Here is a 17096-nt window from a genome sequence, read left to right on the forward strand (position 1 = left end):
TTTTAATGGTATCAAGTCTGCCTCACCAGGATAAGTATGAAGGATGCCATTTAGCAGTAGAAGTAGAAAGAGTAGAGGAGAGATGAGCCATGTTTAGATAAGTGTTTCCTTAATAGAGGGAGCAAACATAAGACTTAAATATTGAATATGTTGGGGATTCCATGAAAAATTAGTAGAGAGAAAATCTTGTTTAAAACAAAAGATATTCAAGGGTAGAATTTCACATTGATCATGGTTTAGTTTGTAACCACAAAGTAAAGAGAAAGTCTTGACTTTCGCTATAAAGGCTGGAACGCAGAGTTGCGGCTTAGATAAAAACAAGAGAATGTCATCTGCATTGACATTCATTTTAACATGTAGTTTATTATGTTGGGAACCACATATTTCAGAGTTTTGCTTGATTTTACCTAGAAATGGTTCTAAAGCTAAAATGAAAATGAGAGGGAAAAGGGGACATCCTTGGAGAACACCTCTTTGCAACATAAAGGAGTCAGAGAATGAACCATTAGTAAACATGGTAGCTTTGGGTTAAGTGTATAATAAAGAAATATAAGAAATTAATTTGGTACCAAAACCGAACCAGGATAATGTATGAAAAATAAAATACCAATCCATTTGGTCAAAGGCTTTCTCTGCATCCAAAGTGATGGTTGCATGAGAATGGGAATATTTGTTAGCCTGATGTAATATTATAAAGAAGGTTCAGGTATTGTTAAAATATTCTGTCCTTTAATAAAGCCAGATTGTTCTTTACACCTAATAGATTGTAGGACAGGCTCTAATAGAAAAGCAAGAATTTTAGTGAATATTTTATAAGCAGAGTTAGCTAAAGATATTGGTCTATAATTTTTACAGCGATGAGGGTCTTTCCCATCCTTAGATATTAGACAAATAAGTGCATCTTGAAAAGTGCCAGAGGAGACATTAGAGGAGATAAAGTATGAAAACAAAGAGAGGAGATAGGGAAGATGGGCTTTAGAAAAATGGTAATAGAATTCAACAGGGAATCCATCTGGATGGGGTGATTTTCCTGTATTTAGAAGTTTAAGGGCTTTAGAAATATCGTTTATGGAGATATCTGGTGCCAGTGAAGAAAAATTAATATATGTGGAGAATTGTTTTTGTATGGAAGCAAGATAGTTTTGTATATCTAGGGGATCTGGAGGAGATTTAGGAGTATACAGAGAAGTATAATATTTTTGTAACTCATCTAAAATCTCAAGATGTTTAGTGACTGGGACAGAGGCAGAGTTTAAAGCATAGTCAATATTGGAGTGGTTCTTTTTAATTTTGAGGTATGAGGCAAGAAGCTTGACCACCTTGTTTTGATCACCGCAGTAACATGCACTACCCCTAAGAAGATAGGCAGAAGTGTTTTCTGTGGATAATGTATTGTATTTAAATATTTCTTTGATTAGATTATTGAGATCAGCTGTAGAATTAGTTACTGTATAAAGGGATTCAAGTCATTTAATGGATTTAAGAATTTAATTCGCTTTATGAGAATTTTGACGTCTCTTTTTAGCAACATAAGAAATAATAAAGTCCCTGGCAGAAGCTCTAAAAGAGTCCCAAACAATAGACAAGGATGAAACAAAAAGTAGATTATGTTAAAAAAAATCAGTAATGAAATCTTCAAAGGAGGAAGTGAAAGATTGATCAGCTAATAATGAAGTATTAAAACGCCACCTCTTAGAAGCAGTGATGGGAAGTAGTTCTAGGTCTAATATTACAGAAGGGTGAGCAGAGATCAAAATGGATCCAATGTCTGCAAGTAAAATAGAATGAGTTAGCGCTTTTGAGATAAATAGATAATATATATGTGATTGTGAAAGGTGAGTGGGGGAAAAGAAAGTATATTCATGGAGTTGTGGATGGCAAAGTCTCCAAGAGTCAACAAGGTATCTGTGATCAATGAGATTGGGGAATTGCTGGTGCATTAGTGAAGAAACAAAAGGTGTTTTCGATGTGCGGTCAACAATGTGATTACAATCTCCACCGAAAATAATATATAGAATATCAATAGACATCAAAAGAGAGGAAATGTGTGGCCAGGAAGTGTTGTCTGGCTTGGTAGGTGCGTATATGTTAAATAAAGTAATAGGTACATCATTCATTTTGAGGTGAATAAGTAACCATCCATCATCATCATCTAAGTCTTGAAGAAATAAAATGTCCTACCTATTGTCTCTTAAGCTTAAGAACTTCTGAAACTATTAAATGTGATTCTTGAAGAAAAACAATATCTGATTTAAAATTAGATAAATGGGAAAGTAACCTTTGCCTTTTAATAGGTGTACGCAAACCTTTAACGTTCCAAGAGATAACACTTGAAACCATTAATCAACCGTGAAAAAGAACATTTACAATATTACAGCATAAATAGAATGTCAATAAACAAACTAATAATTAAAGAGAAAAGAACGGTAATCAGTTTTTAAGTGGGAATATAAATGAAGAAAAGAAAATGATAGTGAGATAAAGATTGATTTAGGATATAAAAGAAGAAGAAAGAATGATGTTGAGTTAGAAGCAGATGAAGAAAAAAGAAAAGGGGACTAAGGATATATGAAAAAGAAAGAAATAAGAGGAAAATATAGGAAAAAGGTAAGAGAAGAACATATCAGAAATTCAAACACGGGTGGAGGGTGTTGAGGAAACAGGACAGGAAGACGAACACCTCCTGGGGAGACCATGAGGAAGATAATATTCTAGACAATATAAAATTGATACTTGTATAGCGCACTACTTACCTGCAAGGGTCTCAAGGCGCTTGTATGAATACCGCTGTGGAACGCATCCTGGCTTTCCCTGTGAGGTGTCCACTCCTGGGCACCCACAAGGTAGAGGCCAGGCATCCTTAGCGTTGTGGGGGCCAATGTGGAGATTAAGCAAGCTATTGCCCAGAGTTGCAGAGTGGGACTCCATGATTGGAATTGGCACTGAGGCAAGAATTATCAGGTCTATGGAATTTTTGAGCCCAAGACCCGCCGAGGCGCGGAATTGAACCCTGGTCTCAGGCTAGACCTCTGCATCAGGGTCTGCCGCTCTAATCATTGAGCCACACTTCTCTACTTAGACAATGGAGTATAACAACCAGATGGAGATAACACCTAAAAGGAAGGATAAGGGAAAAAGAGAAAATTAGCTAATTTGTCATGAACAGGGAAAATCCAAAATAAATACATAACTACAAGCCTACCCTCAAAATTATAGGAAACATACTCAGGAAAAAACATGAAATAATTTAGATGATAAAGAACAACAGTGGGTAAAAAAAGGAGGAAAAAACAACACCTGAAATGGAAGACATGAAAAAAGGTGAAACTAAATTCAAATATCGTGGAGAAGGAAGGCATTAAAAAAATACATGGTCACAACATGACATCGAAAAAATAATAAAGTTCTCAGAGGAAGCTGTTCCTGCAAAATCCATAGATTCTTCTCTGCAGTTATCAAAAAAACGTTGAAGTAAAGCTGGTTCTTCATATGTGGTTGTTTTATTTTTATAAGTTACTTTGAAAAGGCAATGGTGTATCACACTGAATCTGGCATTTAAATCTCGCAGTGCTGGTTGCATCGCAAGAAACGTTTCCTTTTATCTGCAGTATTTTTGGCATAATCCTGTGAGAAAAATAATTGTGAACCTTGCCAGGATATGCAACGCTTGACTTTGACAGCACGCAAAACTTTCAACAAGTCAGTATATTCCAAGTAATAAAGAATGACACCTCTTGGTATAAGTTGAGCTGAAGAAGCGTAGGGAGGACAACCCAATCTGTGAGCTCCTTGTATGTTCAAATGGGGAGAATCTGAAGTATCAAGCAATTGTGGAATGAAAGATTGGAAAAAGGCTATAGGGTTGGGTCCTTCAAACCCTTCGGATATGCCATAAATATGTAGAAAATGTTGTCTTTAGAAAATAGAAACCTTCTCAGGGGTCCAACTGATACTTGGTCCTTTTAAACCAACAAAGAAGAAATTGGCACAGAAGCTGAAATATAAAAGTAGCATCTTTGTTAACCTCAAATGAGGGAGACTACGTCACACAGAAGCCTTAGCAACTGAATGAGGCAGTCTAGGGAGTACAGAAAACAGAGGCCTTATATATGCTTAGGGTTACATAGTCAGCATAAGACCAAGGGGCAGTCCTGGCACATGTAAGCATGCAAAATGCCTAATATGGGCATGCAAGATCTGCTTGCTCAATAAAGTGGGAGGAGAGTTACTTCTCCAGACATTTCTACAAGAAGAGCAGGTGCATTATAATAGCTAGGCCCTTCTGAGCATGTGTGGAGGTGGAAGATGCTAAATATAGTTTGCTTCTAGGCAGATTACAAGAGCAGTCAACACTGAGGGAGGACAGAGCACATGGCGAGCATGTGGCAGCACATTGCAAACTAGATGACGGCCAGAAATACAAAATGGCTTTCAGCTCATGCTAACCAATCCCTGCAATATTTAACAGATGGTCCTTTTAGCATGAGCTAAAGACATTCCTATGATCCAGTAGGAACACAGAAAATATTTGCACATTCATTTTCATAAATTTATCAATATCCTAATTCATTGATAGGTGGGCATTTTCCATTCTAAACATTTCATTAAGCGGGTATATGTGGGGTATAAGCAGGGATACAAAGGGAACGGAGCATCAGGTCATAATTAACATTCAGATTGCAGGAGAGAGTAATGACCACTATTACAAACAGAGTTATAAGTTCTCCTAGTCCTAAGGAAATCCTAAAACAGTCTAGTAAAAGCATTTTCGGTGCTCCTATGCATTTCAGTGACTATTTATTTCAGTTGCAGAATAGCTAACAGCACATATCTTATAAAAACTTTTTCCAATTGACTTTTACATTTTCCTTTTATTTTGCGGGCAAATTTGCGGATTTTTGACGATTTTGCGATCTGCGAATTGCACAAATTTACCCAATAATCCGCAAATTCGCAAGCTACGCATTATTTTGCTTAATCGCGCTTGAAAAATACAATATCGCGCTCGCGGCGTTGTCTTACCGTGATTCTGAGTCCGCCAAGTTGTTTTTCTTTAGGTTTTGCGTGTGCTGCGCCATTTTCGATCTTGCTGCGTGATCGCGCAAGAGTTTTTCGAACGCAATCACGTTATCGCCGCTTGCCATCTTGCACGGCAAGAGTTTGCCAACGCGAGTACGTCATAAAAGCCGCGACGGCGCGCAGCTAACTTCCCGCGGGAGATTTGAACAGCTCGCGTTCCCGAAATTGCAAAAATTGCAATTCTGCACAAGAAATCCACCGCAGGAAGCATAAACCTTGTGAAAATGATGATTTTGATCAAAATAACTCCTCAGATTGACATTTTACTGCGCTTTTTGGTGCAGGAGTTCATTTTTTGGGGTGGAGGAAGGAAGTGCCTCAGAGTCTCCAACTTCCTGTTCCTGTTTAACAGCCTCCTCTCAGTGCTTTGTGCATCTACTGGTTACTTTTTATTTGGCTGTTGAGCTGGAAGGATTACTTTCTGTGACTGCTGCTGAATTTGTATTTGCGGACTTTTTGGACTTTGGAGTTTGGATCACTTTTGGACTTGAGATTTTACAAGTAAATTGGTGTTGTTTGTTTGGGGCATTGCAGTTGAGGCAACTACAGTTCTAAAACTTTTTTCACAGCTTTAACAAGATATGTATTGTGGTGGGTAGCCACAGTATCCAGTAGGCCCAGGGTTAGTCATGGGTGCATGATACAACTGTTTCTGTGATTTGTTTTTTAACTTAATTCTCATTTATGTCATGGAATTTTAGCTCACTGTTATATGTTGATTTTTTTTTAAATGTTGGGGTGCCTGTAAAGCCTCACTAGCCGATAGGCCCTGGTGTAGTGAGTGATGCATGGGCCTATTCTTTCTGTGGGGTGTCTTGATTTTAAACATCATTGAGGGCATGGATGGCATGGGATTGTGGTGATTTTTGAGTGTTTTTCGACTTTTTGGGTGGTGTTGCGGCCTGGCCATGTGGATGGGGGCCATTTTGAGCCCTGCTACAGGCAGGACCTGGCCATGTGGTGGGGGTCAAGGGGCCATTTCTAAGCCTGGCAGTGTGCTCAGGCCTGCACCCAGTTTGCCTTGCTTTCAACCATTATGCCCAGGGCTACTCAGTGGTGCATCAGCCTAGTCTTTCTCTGGCGTGTCTTGAATTTAAACATCATTGAGAGCATGGATGGCATGGGATTGTGGTGATTTTTGAGTGTTTTTCGACTTTTTGGGGTGTTGTTGGGGCCTGGCCATGTGGGTTGGGGCATTTTGAGGCCTGGTACAGGCAGGGCCTGGCCATGTGGTGGGGGTCAAGGGGCCATTTTGAAGCCAGGCAGTGTGCTCAGGCCTGCATTCAGTTTGCCTTGCTTTAAACCATTATGCCTAGGGGTACTCAGTGGTGCATGGGCCTAGTCTTTCTCAAGGGTGTCTTGAATTTAAACATCATTGAGGGCATGGATGGCATGGGATTGTGGTGATTTTTGAGTGTTTTTCAACTTTTTGGGGTGTTGTTGGGGCCTGGCCATGTGGGTGGGGGCCATTTTGAGGCCTGGTACAGGCAGGGCCTGGCCATGTGGTGGGGGTCAAGGGGCCATTTTTAAGCCAGGCAGTGTGCTCAGGCCTGCACCCAGTTTGCCTTGCTTTCAACCATTATGCCCAGGGGTACTCAGTGATGCATGGGCCTGGTCTTTCTCTGGGGTGTCTTGAATTTAAACATCATTGAGGGCATGAATGGCTTGGGATTGTGGTGATTTTTGTGTGTTTTTCGAATTTTTGGGGTGGTGTTTGGGCCTGGCCATGTGGGTGGGGGCAATTTTGAGGCCTGGTACAGGTAGGGCCTGGCCATGTGGTGGGGGTCAAGGGGCCATTTTTAATCCAGGCAGTGTGCTCAGGCCTGCACCCAGTTTGCCTTGCTTTAAACCATTATGCCTAGGGGTACTCAGTGGTGCATGGGCCTAGTCTTTCTCAAGGGTGTCTTGAATTTAAACATCATTGAGGGCATGGATGGCATGGGATTGTGGTGATTTGTGAGTGTTTTTCGACTTTTTTGGGTGTTGTTATGGCCTGGCCATGTGGGTGGGGGCCATTTTGAGGCCTGGTACAGGCAGGGCCTGGCCATATGGTGGGGGTCAAGGGACATTTTTAAGCCAGGCAGTGGGCTCAGGCCTGCACCCAGTTTGCCTTGCTTTCAACCTTTATGCCCAAGGGGTACTCAGTGGTGCATGTACCTAGTCTTTCTCTGGGGTGTCTTGAATTTAAACATCATTGAGGGCATGGATGGCATAGGATTGTGGTGATTTTTGTGTGTTTTTCGACTTTTTGAGTTGGTGTTGGGACCTGGCCAAAGTGTTTGGGGGCCATCTTGAGGCCTGGTACAGGCAGGGCCTGGCCATGTGGTGGCCAGGCCCCACATGGCCAGGTCTTCAACCAAGATGGCCCCCACCCGCATGGACAAAACATGCAAAATGTCCTTGGAGCGGACTCACTTGCCAATATACCATGATGATTGATTAAATAATATATATTTTTTCTTTACAGTCACTCACTGGGATGGATGGATCATCAGCGTCGGTTTACGAAAGAACTATGGCCAATTCGTGAGTGGCGAACAGGTAAACCAGTCTTCAACAACTACTACAGCAGGACTACATTCTGTCTATTCGTGGTATGTATTGGTCGAGGGCGAGGCAGTGTACAGTTGTTGTTATGCTAGGCAGAGTCCACTCCAGACAGCAGTTCATTTAACATTAGGAGGAGGCTTCACTCAGTGGTGCCTGCCTTGACCGTCTGCATGGCACTGCCTCAAGCTTGGGCCAAATATCCATTATGTTTGCAAATTTTGCTGTTTTTCGGTATTTCGCAAATCTCGCAAAAGTACTGAAAAATCGCAAATTCTTGAGCAGAACGGATTTTTGGCCCATGCTTGCGGCAGGGCCATGCAGACGGTCAAGGCAGGCACCACTGAGTGAAGCCTCCTCCTAATGTTACATACCTAGGCTCTTTGACACAGACAGACAAAGCATATCTACGGTTTAGGGTTCAGTGCGATTTACTAGGGTTTTTGGGTTTAAGTTGGTATGGTTCACGCTGATTCTAGGGCTCGTGCCCAATGCAGGCTCGTTCATAATGATGTTGGCAATGTTTTAGGGGGGTTTGGTGTTCTTTGGTCCAGAATTGGCAGAATTTTGGCCTTTTTGGTTGTTTTGTGGGCGCGTGTGTTTGGGTGAAAACTAGTCGTAGACCTTCTTCTTCTTCTTCAAAGAGGGCAGTGGTTCGATTTTGTTCTGCCTTGCTGAGATTCTTGTGAATCGCTGGAACAAGTGACTGTCCAGGTAAGGTTCAAGAGGATCAAAGTAGTGGAAGTGCTGAAAACAGCAATGTTTTATGAACAGCGCAATTTGCCATGTATTGAATATACCAGTATTGCATGTTTTGGGAGGGCTGTTTGGGAGTGTTCTAGATTTGTGAGGGAGTGTGTGGGGGTCTGGGAGCGGTGCTGGGATAGCATAATTTTGATTGGAAGTGATTTGAAGAAAATCCATGGTGGGAAAGAGGAGTTAGGGCCTAGCTGCAGAGTGTGTTTGGATCGATGTTGACTGGTTGGCTGAAAATTTTCTAAGTATGATTTTTTGCATTTTTGCTTTTTTGCCTGTTTTGGGGTGTTCTGCTTTATTGCGGGTGGCTGCAGGGGTCTGGGGGCATAGCTCGGAAGGTCTAATATCGGAATCAAGTGTTTTGGACCAAATCTATGGTGAAAAAGTTTTTCCGTTTTTGCTCACTTGCCTATTTTTGGGGTGATGTTTGGGAGGCTTCTAGGTTATTGGGGGTGAGTTTTGGGGTCTGGGAGCACTGCTGGCACAGTCTAATTATGATAGCATTTTTTTTTCAGAAAATCCATGGTAGAAAAGGGGAGTTAGGGCCTAGCTGCAGAGCATATTTGGAATGAATTGAAGGTAGGTCCATTTTTGCCTGTTTGGGGGTGTTCTGCTTTTTGGCGGGTGGCTGCAGGGGTCTGGGGGCATTGCTGGGAAGGTCTAATACCGGATAAAAGTAGTTTAGAGAAAATCGGAGGTGAAAAAGTTTTTGCGTTTTTGCTCACTTGCCTGTCTTTGGGGTGCTGTTTGGGGGGCTTCTAGGTTTTTGTGAGTGGGTTTTGGGGTCTGGGAGCACTGCTGGCACAGTCTAATGTTGATTGCATTTGTTTTTCAGGTAATCCATGGTGGAAAAGGGTAGTTAGGGCCTAGCTGCAGAGCGCATTTTGACTGAATTCCAGGTAGGCCCGAAATTTGCTGTCTCACTTTTTGCGGTTTAGCTTTTTGGCTGTTTGGGGGTGTTAAACTTGTTTCCACCTGGGTTGACGGGTCTGGGGTCATTGCTGTGAAGGTCTAATACCGGATAAAAGTGGTTTGGATAAAATCCATAGTGAAAAAGTGTTTGAGTTTTCGATCACTTTCGTGTTTTCGCGGGCCTGCTTGGGGGGGTTCCTGGTGTTTTGGGGGGTTGGGGAGTCTTGGAGCAACGCTGGGTATGGATAGTTTTGATTCTAATTGGTTTGAAGCAAATCCATGGTGGCAAAGGGGAGTTAGGGCCTAGCTGCAGAGCGCGCACGGAGTGATCTGGGATTGAGGGCTAAATAATTCTAAGTGTCACTTTTTGCGGTTTTGCTTTTTGGCTGTTTGGGGGGTGTTAAACTTGTTTCTGCCTGGGTTGACGGGTCTGGGGGCATTGCTGTGAAGGTCTAATACCGGATAAATTGGTTTGGAGAAAATCGGAGGGGAAAAGTTTTTGCGTTTTTGCTCACTTGCCTGTCTTTGGGGTGCTGTTTGGCGGGCTTCTAGGTTTTTGTGGGTGGGTTTTGGGGTCTGGGAGCACTGCTGGCACAGTCTAATGTTGATTGCATTTGTTTTTCAGGAAATCCATGGTGGAAAAGGGGAGTTAGGGCCTAGCTGCAGAGCGCATTTGGACTGAATTCCAGGTAGGCCCGAAATTTGCTGTCTCACTTTTTGCGGTTTTGCTTTTTGGCTGTTTGGGGTGTTAAACTTGTTTCCGCCTGGGTTGACGGGTCTGGGGGCATTGCTGTGAAAGTCTAATACCGAATAAAAGTGGAGAAGTGTGGCTCAATGCTTAGAGCGGCAGACCTTGATGCAGAACGCTGGCCAGGGACCAGGGTTCGATTCCCGCCTCGGCGGGTTCGGGTTTAAATTCCTCTGACCGGATATTCTTGCCTCAGTGCCAATTCTAAGCATGGGTCCCACGCTGCAACTCTGGGCAATAGCTTGCTTAGTCTCCACAAAGGCCCCCTGATACACAAGGGATGCCTGGTTTCACCATGGGATGCCCAGGAATGGGCACCCCACAAGGAAAAGCCAGGAGGGGTTCCCTTGTGGTAGGAGTACAAGCGCCGGGATGCCTCTGGGTCACTGTTTGCGCTATACAAATACGCCACATTTACATTTACATTTACAAGTGGTTTGGAGAAAATCTGAGGTGAAAAAGTTTTTCCATTTTCAGGCATTTCGCTCACTTTAGCGTTTTCAGGGGGCTGTTTGGGGGAGTTCCTGGTGTTTGTGGGTGGGTTTTGGGGTATTGGAGCAACGCTGGGTATGGATACATTTGATTGCAAGAGGTTTGACGGAAATCCATGGTGGCAAAGGGGAGTTAGGGCCTAGTTGAAGAAAGCGTTTGACACTATTTTTAACTTAGGGCTCGTTGGGGTTAGCAGTATTGCATGTGTTTGGGGGTGTTCGAGATTTTGGCAACTGGGTTCTGGGGTCTACGCTTGGAGCACTTGTCGAGAAATTTCTAATTTTGGTTGCAAGGGGTTTGAAGAAAATCTCTGGTGGGAAAGGGGGGATTTGGGCCCACTTTAGTTTCAAAGATCGTTTTTTTCACCATTTTCCACTAGGCCTCATACAGGTAGCAGTATCGCATGTTTTTTGTGGTGTGATTGGGGATATTCTACATTTTAGCGTCTGTGTTTAAGGGTCTGGGAGCACTGCTGGGAAGGTCTAATTTTGTTCTAAAATCGTAGTTTACACTACACCTAGCTTGAGGGGAAAGATCCGCAAAATGCGCCGATACTTATTTATCCTTCAAAAGGAGACTCAGACTACGCCCTTTCGAAACTATTGTACTGTCGATTCTGAAACTGAAAGTGTGACTTTTTGCACTACACAGCGTACAAACCTTATATTTTTTTCTCAGTGGTGTTTTAATATCACTTTCTGTTTTTGCATCAAAATGTACAGGGCGGCTTTCACCCTGTGCAATGGAAAAAAGGATGAAGTCAGGCTTCACATTAGCGACCCGCAATTCAGCATCAGCCAGGCAGGCAGTGGACAGGGTGTCTTCTGGTCACCAACATTGATCGACGGAACATCAGATGGAACGGAGGAGTACCGCAAATAAGAGGAATGGCTTGATGCATGCAACTTCCCAAATTCAACAGGACAAGTACAACAACATACAGTAACAGTATCCATTCATTTCTACTTATCTTTTAAGTAATGTTATTGCTGTGAACGTCTATGAGTGTGACTCTGCATTTCTTTGCTCTCTGCTTCTAAATTTGCTATGTTTTTGCTATGTTTAACAGTAATTTAATGTTCTAAGTGTTTATTCTCTCTGAGGGCAGAGAGTCAAGTGAAATTGCTTAATGACTGCAGCCCTGTACTCTCAACTTGTTTCTTCGTAGTTACTAGTAAGTTGCAGTAAGTAGTAGTGCTACTTTGCATTAACCTAACCAACCTGGCATACAGTAGTGCACTTCCTTTATGTCCCTTTAAAGATTTATCAATATCTTCAAATCCAAAGACTTGTTTCTCTTCATTTGTTGTTTGACTGTCCATGCTGTGTTTTTTTTCCTCTCTACCAAACTTTCCCAAAAAAACCCATTCCCATCCAATTTTCAAACCCTAACCCTCTTCCCCCGGGCTGTGTGGTATTTCATTGTGATGTGACTGACAGCAACAATAAATTCCACACACTTGCTGGGGAGGATAAGGTCAAAGCAGCCGAAATCATTACAATCAGAAGTGCATGTGCGCCATCGTAGATTGATAAGAACATCCTCCTCCTACATGACGTGAACAATCAAATGCTTAATGTCTACGTTACGTTGATGACGTGTCCTTTGCCTCAATTTCTTATAGCAGTTCAACTCCATGCAACTACTACTTATATTTACATTAATTTAACACTGCTTAGGCTACAATTTAGGGCACTGTTCTCTACCGTACTATCTAATGTACTGTTTCTAATGCTACGCTCAGCCCACTCAATGTTTCATTTCCTTTTTTTCATATGGTGATACTGCCAGTGTGTACCAATACTGCTACCAGCACAACAATGATATTGCATCCGTCGAGGATTCAACTCAACAACCAACCTTATTCACCAACCTTGATTCACAAATCACAGGTAAGATAAGCATATTGGAGAGGTAGTAGAATAATGGGCTAGGACTAAGTTGGGAGGAGAGCAGAGACTGACAGTACTACTAGTACAATACAGTAGTAGGGCTACTGAATTGACTAACTCGGTTACTTGCATTTTGGTAAATTTCAGGACAAGATGTTTCATTCATGCTGGTAAGTTTGAAAAACCAAACGTCTAGTAACCACCGCCAACCCCCACACAAAAAAATATGAGCGCCTATACTGTGTTTTGCTGTGCGGCAGCGGCCGGTGGCTGTCGGGCCACGGCTCCGCTTGGCTGGAGGCTTGTGGCTGGTGGACCCGGGGGCAGTGGAGGAGGATGTACTGGTTGACGTTGATGTGTCCTCATGCTCCCGAGCCCACAACTGCCGATACTTGGCACAAATAGCCTCCAGCTTACGGGCCCTGGCCCGGGCAGCCCTCTCCTTGCGGGTAATCTTTTTTGGAGTAGCATCTATGAAGAAAGAAAGAAAAATACTGTAGCCAATAGTCTTTAACATAAAGTCAAAATAATTCAACGGAAAGTTGACACTCAGTAACACCAGCATCAGTAAAACCAGCAAGTAGCAAACACAGTATAACATTTTGAAGATAACGGACCAGGTTTTTTGATTGTCGATCCACAACTGGCATCTCCCATGTGTGACGTTATTTATAATTTCTAACCTCTATTTTGATGGTGCCCCATATAGGAGGAAGAACCTAAACCTCCAATTAGGACCAAGATCCAAACATAATTGATACAACAGGTATCTGTGCACATGTCGCCTTTTACAGAGTAAATGCTGTATGTAATCAAACAACACAAGCAATAGACAAACAATGTGGAAGTAGTCTTGATGGAAGTTTTTCTTCAATTCAGATTTTATTCACCATGCCCTGCCAACACGTGTTTTGTTAGGGCTAGTAGCCCCCGACTTCATCAGGGCTCACGCGGGCAGCGGTTCCAAAGCTATTGCCACAATGGCTATGTGCTCTTAGCCGGTTCTAAATCCGACCCGGCTACCGGGTACTGTGGAGGTTCTCGCTGATTCGTCTCAGCCGTCCGTGTGATGGTTAAAACCAAAGATGCGACAGATCATAAGATTATCCCTGTGCGCGGCATGTTAAGCCATACTGCTTTCTAGCATCTCCGCGTGTAATGCGGAAGTCATTTTTTACACGCGGAGATTCTGGAAAGCTGAGACGGCTGAGACGAATCAGCGAGAACCTCCACAGTACCCGGTAGCACATAGCCATTGTGGCAATAGCTTTGGAACCGCTGCCCGCGGGAGCCCTGATGAAGTCGTGGGCTACTAGCCCTGACGAAACATGTGTTGGCTGGGCGTGGTGAATAAAATCTGAATTGAAGAAAAACTTCCATCAAGACTACTTCCACACTGTTTGTCTATTGCTTGTGTTTTTGATTACCTACAGCATTTACTCTGTAAACGGTGACATGTGCACAGATACCTGTTGTAACAGTATAACATTTTGGCATGTATCTTTCCACCGTCTTTGTAAGCCTGTGACATTACTGGGAGTTTCAGGAATTCCACTAGCAGCACTATGGGTGGACTCACTACTACATACATAGTCAGATAATACTAAAAAAGGGCCTTTTTTACTTTTTTTCTCTTGTGTTGCAAAAGAAATTACTGGTACGTGAACTTGTGGTAGCCGCCATAATGGCAGCTCACTCAAGAAATACAGACACAGGCCATGATGATGCAGACTCGCAGTACTTTAAGCAGTACATGCAGGTGGGGATAGGAATGTCTTACTTTTCTATAGGCGTGGCACTGCCACTGGCCATACTTCATCCACTCAGCGTCTGCTCTACTACATCATACACCTCTGCTATCGATGAGGATAAAGAAGATAACATCCAGGCTTCCAAAGTACGTCTATGATTCTTCTTAATGTCTCAAATGTACCAAAATGTATTTTTGTCAACAACCAACTAACACCCATTTCATTATATTTTAGAAACCGTCGTCTTCTTATTTTGAATTGCATTCAACAAAACCATTCTTTACAGTCATAAATATTAAGACTTGCTCGTCCTTCGTTTCACCCTTCTTTAACTTTTTGTTCTTCACATCCCTAAACTACATCTGATATGACTTGGCTTCACAATAAAAATTTGCCAGCTGAAGTGAAGTGAAATAGAGGGGGCCATTGGTTACCCGAGAAGTACCCTAGCTAATGCTGTTACAAGTCAAGGTTGACTGTCTTCTCTGTGATAGTAGCCCAAAAATGTGTTCTAAATTAGTAACTGTTATTAACAGTACAGTCTACTTATACTAGTGTACTGTGTACTACTGTACAGTACATCAAACACTCCTTTGCGAGCCTACTCAAAGAATTTCAATGAGTAAGGAGTATAATAACTTACCACCGTCCGCCGCCACTGAGACTTCGGACCCAGCTCCTCCTGTTGGCGCCGCCGCATCCAGAGTGGACCCCTCCGCACTGCTGGCCCTGGCACTGGTAGTCATCTGTGCCGCATCAGATGTTGGGACGTCTAGGAAAAACAGGTCATATTTTCAGATGCCATACACAACCCCCTATTTTATCTCGTAATGGAAGAAAATGTTACATAGCACATTTTTTATTACTGGGATTGAAAAAAAGTAACTGTTTTGGGGAGGAAGTGTTAACCTTTTACATGCTTATTCCATTAAATGCTACACTTCTTCTTATGACAACTGTTGAATGCTTGCTTAACGTGCAGCATTTTTCTCCTTACAGAAAGAAGATTCCATTGCCCTTCTGCCAGACCATGCACCAACTACTAGTAAGTCATCACCAGCAGTACTTTAAGTACTTTAAAGAAGGTGGGGGCTCCCGCACAGTTATTCTAATAATATCATGTGTCTGTTAACTAATATTAAGTTTGAGTAATACTAATTTCTTTCATGGGAATGTTGTTTAAACTTTAACGTCATCTTCATCCATCACCATTGCTCGCTCCGAATACTATGCTATTAAAAATAAAGAAATCATGTTTTCATTTCTTATTTGAAAATAAAACTTTAAAACTGACAAACACTGTGTGGTTTTTGCTCACGAGTGAGTGAGCGGAAGGGTTTGAACTACTGCACTTGGCAGTCATGTTTCAGTGACTGAGATAGGCAGGGACTCGGCGGTAGTCTTCTTCTGTTCTTCGGGTCGTATAATCATTGGTCAGACACACTAGATAGTCGGTCAGGGGATTGGGGGTTCAACTTCTGTTCGGACTGAGGTATGTCGAAAGTCGAACTGCACCTATCATCAACAATGTCCTATTTCTCTTTTCCATACTCCTTTGTGTGCAGAATAGTCCCTGAAACACTAGCGGTATGGGATGTGCTCCTCTCAAATCAAAAAGGCAACTGCTACCTTTTACTTGGTGTAAACAATGACATTTTGTTGTTGGAAATTGTCAAAGCACTTACATTAAGAAGACTGGAATAGACAGCAAGGACAACCCAGAGGAACTGCACTCAGTGCCTAGAGCTATTGCTGGATCAGAGTTTTGTTTCACACAGTTTGCTGACTGGGCAATCTTAGCTACCTACACAGACCAACTCATAATCGTAAATAGTAGTAGCACAGAGAGTGATGGTAGAGGCAGGATAAGAATGTAGAAAGTAGTCTACATTAGAAGAAGATCAAAGACTATTTTGTAAAACATAGAATTATTAGGAAACACTTTGTAATGAATAGGAGCTGTAAAAGTTAGGGAAGTATATGTATTAATATAACAATAGAACAACTTAATGGGGCCAGCAAGAGAGCCTGCAAGGGACTGTTCCTGTCCACCTTCTTCCACCGGAGTCTCAGTCGCCGTCGCCGCCTTGCCCCTGGGAGCTTTTGTTGAACATGAAATAAAGAAGACACAACATGAATGATTGTTTTTTGGAAAATATTTGATTTCTTTGAAAACAATCTAAAATTATGTCGGGGAAACAAATTAACAACAATTGCATCTGATCTGGTCAACTAGGAGGATAGTAGTACAGTAATGCAGGATTTGCAGACTGTCTAATAGGAAAGTTATGTAATTCACTAACTACACCAACAACAAAAAGGTTCTAGTACGACTGACATCACTCAGCAACACGAGACGTCGTGTGACAAACACAGTCCGTCATCATGATTGCAGACCACTAACAAATGTCCTATAACAAGTAATAAATAATATACTCAAGGTATCAATCCACCACTATTTCTTCAAAGTGGCAGCAGCAGGCAGGAGTACAAAGAAGGACTAGACTTGAGTGCACTGTCTCTACCATTACGCAGTAATTCTCTCAAATAAGTAAAAAGTTGCAAACAAGTAAGCATAGTAGCAACGCCAATAACCAGGCGAGCACCTGCAATGACAGAAGCTATTTAAAGATTAATTTACCTGCAATGTAATCGAATCAGCAGCATTCATACTCTTCAGGAAAGAAATAGATTAGCAATATAACAGAGCAAAAAAAAAAAGTAGTTATTAAATAGCTACTTACCAAGGCCAGGGATCTCCAATCCTAGCAGGTCGAGCATATGATGCTCCTGGTCCAGGATGTCAGTCCACCGGTGCGTCGCCCGGAACCAGAAATACTCAACGCGCACAAGATGGCCGCACCCATGTACGACCGCATGGGTAACTTCGCGGTCGGTGCGCTGCAAGCAGCTTGCGA

The sequence above is a fragment of the Lissotriton vulgaris genome, chromosome 8 (assembly GCF_964263255.1).
Source record: "Lissotriton vulgaris chromosome 8, aLisVul1.2, whole genome shotgun sequence".
Taxonomy (NCBI): domain Eukaryota; kingdom Metazoa; phylum Chordata; class Amphibia; order Caudata; family Salamandridae; genus Lissotriton; species Lissotriton vulgaris.